Source organism: Triticum urartu, chromosome 1A (genome assembly GCF_056163025.1).
Source record: "Triticum urartu cultivar PI428250 chromosome 1A, HENAU_Tu73, whole genome shotgun sequence".
NCBI classification, from domain to species: Eukaryota; Viridiplantae; Streptophyta; class Magnoliopsida; order Poales; family Poaceae; genus Triticum; species Triticum urartu.
Window position 1 is genome coordinate 91,578,734 of NC_141873.1, and position 5,484 is coordinate 91,584,217.

Genomic DNA, 5,484 nt, shown 5'->3' on the forward strand with positions numbered 1-5,484 from the left:
CAACACAAAGGACCTCAAAGAGTGCCCCAAAGTTTTATCGGAGAATCACGACGAAAACGTGTGCCAACCCCTATGCATAGGTTCCCAATGTCACGAAACCCACAAGTTGGTCATCAAAACATACATCAAGTGGCACGTGGTATCCCATTGTCACCACAGATATCCACGGCAAGACATACATCAAGTGTTCTCAAGTCTTTAAAGACTCAATCCGATAAGATTACTTCAAGGGAAAAACTCAATTCATTACAAGAGAGAAGAGGGGGAGGAGAAACATAAGATCCAACTATAATAGCAAAGCTCGCGATACATCAAGATCGTGCCAAAATCAAGAACACGAGAGAGAGAGATCAAACACACAGCTGCTGGTACATACCCTCAGCCCCGAGGGAGAACTACTCCCTCCTCGTCATGGAGAGCACCGGGATGATGAAGATGGCCACCGGAGAAGGATTGCCCCCTCCGGCAGGGTGCCGGAACGGGTCTAGATTGGTTTTTGATGGCTACGGAGGCTTCTGGCGGCGGAACTCCCGATCTATGTTGCGTTTTGGATGTTTTAGGGTATATGGAATTATATAGGCAGAAGAAGCACGTCAGGGGAGCCACGGGGGCCCCACGAGGCAGGGGGCGCGCCCTAGGGGGCGGGGCGTGCCCCCCACCCTCGTGGGAAGCTCCCGTATCTTCTGACATGGGGTCCAAGTCCATCAGGTGTGTTTCCTTCCAAAAATAACTTCTCCAGTTGATTTCGTTCCGTTTCGACTCCGTCTGATATTCCTTTTCTTCGAAACACTGAAATAGGCATAAAACAACAAATCTGTGCTGGGCCTCCGGTTAATAGGTTAGTCCCAAAAATAATATAAAAATGGATAATAAAGCCCAATATTTCCCAAAACAGTAGATAATATAGCATGGAGCAATCAAAAATTATAGATACGTTGGAGACGTATCAAGCATCCCCAAGCTTAATTCCTGCTCGTCCTCGAGTAGGTAAATGATAAAAAAGATAATTTTTGATGTGGAATTCTAGTTGGCATAATTTCAATGTAATTCTTCTTAATTGTGGCATGAATATTCAGATCCATAAGATTCTAGACAAAAGTTCATATTGACATAATAATAATAATACTTCAAGCATACCAACTAAGCAATCATGTCCTCTCAAAATAACATGGCTAAAGAAAGCTATCCCTACAAAATCATATAGTCTGGCTATGCTCCATCTTCCCCACACAAAATATTTAAATCATGCACAACCCCGATGACAAGCCAAGCAATTGTTTCATACTTTTAATGTTCTCAAACTTTTTCAATCTTCACGCAATATATGAGCGTGAGCCATGGACATAGCACTATAGGTGGAATAGAATGGTGGTTGTGGAGAAGACAAAAAGGGAGAAGATAGTCTCACATCAACTAGGCGTATCAACGGGCTATGGAGATGCCCATCAATAGATATCAATGTGAGTGAGGAGGGATTGCCATGCAACGGATGCACTAGAGCTATAAATGTATGAAAGCTCAACAAAAGAAACTAGTGGGTGTGCATCCAACTTGCTTGATCATGAAGACCTAGGGCATTTTGAGGAAGCCCATCATTGGAATATACAAGCCAAGTTCTATAATATAAAATTCCCACTAGTATATGAAAGTGACAACATATGAGACTCTCTATATGAAGAACGTGGTGCTACTTTGAAGCACAATATATGAGACTCGCTATATCATGGTGCTACTTTGAAGCACAAGTGTGGAAAAAAGGATAGTAGCATTGCCCCTTTTTATTTATTTTCTTTTTTTATTTGGCCTTTCCCTTTTTTTGGCCTTTCCCATTTTTTTGGCCTTTTTTTTGGGACAATGCTCTATTGAATGGTGATCATCACACTTCTATTTATTTACAATTCAATGATTACAACTCGATACTAGAACAAAGTATGACTCTATATGGATGCCTCCGGCGGTGTACCGGGATGTGCAATGATGCATGAGTGACATGTATGAAAGAATTATGAATGGTGGCTTTGCCACAAATACGATGTCAACTACATGATCATGCTAAGCAATATGACAATGATGGAGTGTGTCATAAACGGAACGCTGGAAAGTTGCATGGCAATATATCTCGGAATGGCTATGGAAATGCCATAATAGGTAGGTATGGTGGCTGTTTTGAGGAAGGTATATGGTGGGTTTATGGTACCGGCGAAAGTTGCGCGGTACTAGAGAGGCTAGCAATGGTGGAAGAGTGAGAGTGCGTATAATCCATGGACTCAACATTAGTCATAAAGAACTCACATACTTATTGCAAAACTCTATTAGTATCGAAACAAAGTACTACACGCATGCTCCTAGGGGGATAGATTGGTAGGAAAAGACCATTGCTCATCCTCGACCGCCACTCATAAGGAAGGCAATCAATAAATAAATCATGCTCCGACTTCATCACATAACGGTTCACCATACGTGCATGCTACGGGAATCACAAACTTCAACACAAGTATCTCTCAAATTCACAACTACTCAACTAGCATGACTCTAATATCACCATCTCCATATCTCAAAACAATTATCAAGTATCAAACTTCTCATAGTATTCAGCACACTCATAAGAGAATTTTATTATTCTTGAATACCTAGCATATTAGGGTTTTAAGAAAATTACCATGCTATTTAAGACTCTCAAAATAATCTAAGTGAAGCATGAGAGTTCATCTATTTCTTCAAAATAAAACTACCACCATGCTCTAAAAGATATAAGTGAAGCACTAGAGCAAATGACACACTACTCCGAAAGATATAAGTGAAGATCAATGAGTAGTCGAATAATTATGCAACTATGTGAAGACTCTCTAACGTTTAATAATTTCAGATCTTGGTATTCTATTCAAACAGCAAGCAAAGCAAAATAAAATGACATTCTAAGAATGGCAAACATCATGTGAAGAAGCAAGAACTTAGGATCAACCAAAACTAACCAATAATTGTTGAAGAAGAAAGGTGGGATGCCAACCGGGGCATCCCCAAGCTTAGATGCTTGAGACTTCTTGAAATATTATCTTGGGTGCCTTGGGCATCCCCAAGCTTGAGCTTTTGTGTCTCCTTAATTCCTCTCATATCAAGGTCTCCCTAAATCTCAAAAGCTTCATCCACACAAAACTCAACAAGGACTCGTGAGATAAGTTAGTATAAACCATTGCCAAAACCTTATCATACTCTACTGTAGCAAATCACTAAAATTATTATTCAAAATTGCATACTAAATGCCTCTGCATATTTAATATTCCTATCCTCAAATAGAATCATTAAAGAAGCAAACATATGCAAACAATGCAAACATAACAGCAATCTGCCTAAACAGGATAGTCTGTAAAGAATGCTGCACATCCATACTTCCCTAGCTCCAAAAATTATGAAATAAAATTCCCACTGTAGTAAATTTATCAGATATTAATATGCAAAAGGTTTCAACATTTTATCACATTCTGAATTTTCTAGGGAATTATTGCAACAGCGGTAAACTTTCTGTTTTCGAACAGCAACATGTATACTTGTAACATAGGCATGGTAGAGGCTATCAATGCCACTTTTATTGAAATAAAAGATGCAAAACATTGTTCTACATAACAGCAAGCAAATCCTAACAAAATAAATTGACGCTCCAAGCAAAACCCATATCATGTGATGAATAAAAATATAGCTTCAAGTAAAGTTACCGATGAACGAAGACGAAAGAGGGGATGCCTTCCGGGGCATCCCCAAGATTAGGATCTTGGCTATCCTTGAATACTACCTTGGGGTACCTCGGGCATCCCCAATCTTAGGCTCTTGCCACTCCTTATTCCATAGTCCATCGAATCCTTACCCAAAACTTGAAAACTTCACAACACAAAACTTAAAGTAGAAAACTCGTGAGCTCCATTAGCGAAAGAAAACAAAAGACCACTTCAAGGTACTGTAATGAACTCATTATTTTTTTATTTTGGTGTTAAACCAACTGTATTCCAACTTCTCTATGGTTTATAAACTATTTTACTAGCCATAGATTCATCAAAATAAGCAAACAACACATCGAAAACAGAATCTGTCAAAAACAGAACAGTCTGTAGTAATCTGGATCAAACGTATACTTCTGAAACTCATAAAATTCTCAAATAAATTTATGGACCTGAGGAATTTATATATTAATCATTTGAAAAAATAATTAACTAAATAGCACTCTCCAAATAAAATTGGCAGCAATTCTTGTGAGCGCTAAAGTTTCTGTTTTTGACAGCATGATCAACAAGACTTTTCCCAAGTCTTCCCAAAGGTTCTACTTGGCACAAACACTAATTAAACACATAAAACCACATTTAAACATAGGCTAGATGAATTATTTATTACTAAACAGGAACAAAAATAAAGGAACAAAAATAAAGTTGGGTTGCTTCCCAACAAGCGCTATCGTTTAACGCCCCTAGCTAGGCATGATGATTTCAATGATGCTCACATAAAGGATAGGAATAGAAACATAAAGAGAGCATCATGAAAAATATAACTAGCACATTTAAGTCTAACATACTTCCTATGCATAGGTATTTTGTGAGCAAACAACTTGTGGGAACAATAATCAATTAGCATAGGAAGGCAAAACAAGCATAACTTCAAAACTTTAAGCACATAGAGAGGAAACTTGATATTATTGCAATTCCTACAAGCATATATTCCTCCCTCATAATAATTTTCAGTAGCATCATGAATGAATTCAACAATATAACCAGCACCTAAATCATTCTTTGCATGATCTACAAGCATAGAATTTTTATTACTCTCCACATGTGCAAAATTCTTCTCATGAATAGTAGTGGGAGCAAACTCAACTGAATAACTATCATGTGAGGCATAATCCAATTGAAAACTAAAATCATGATGACAAGTTTCATGGTTATCATTATTCTTTATAGCATACAAGTCATCACAATAATCATCATAGATAGCAACTTTGTTCTCATAATCAATTGGAACCTCTTCCGGAATAGTGGATTCATCACAAAATAAAGTCATGACCTCTCCAAATCCAGTTTTATCAATATAATCATCATAAATAGGAGGCATGCTTTCATCATAATAAATTTTCTCATCAAAACTTGGGGGACAAAAAATATCATCTTCATCAAACATAGCTTCCCCAAGCTTGTGGCTTTGCATATCATTAGCATCATGGATATTCAAGGAATTCATACTAACAACAGTGCAGTCATGCTCATCATTCAAATATTTAGTGCCAAACATTCTATAGATTTCTTCTTCTAGCACTTGAGCACAATTATCCTTTCCATCATACTCACGAAAGATATTAAAAAGGTGAAGCGTATGAAACAAACTCAATTCCATTTTTTATATAGTTCTCTTTTATAAACTAAACTAGTGATAAAACAAGAAACTAAAAGACTCAATTGCAAGATCTAAAGATATACCTTCAAGCACTGACCTCCCCGGCAACGGCGC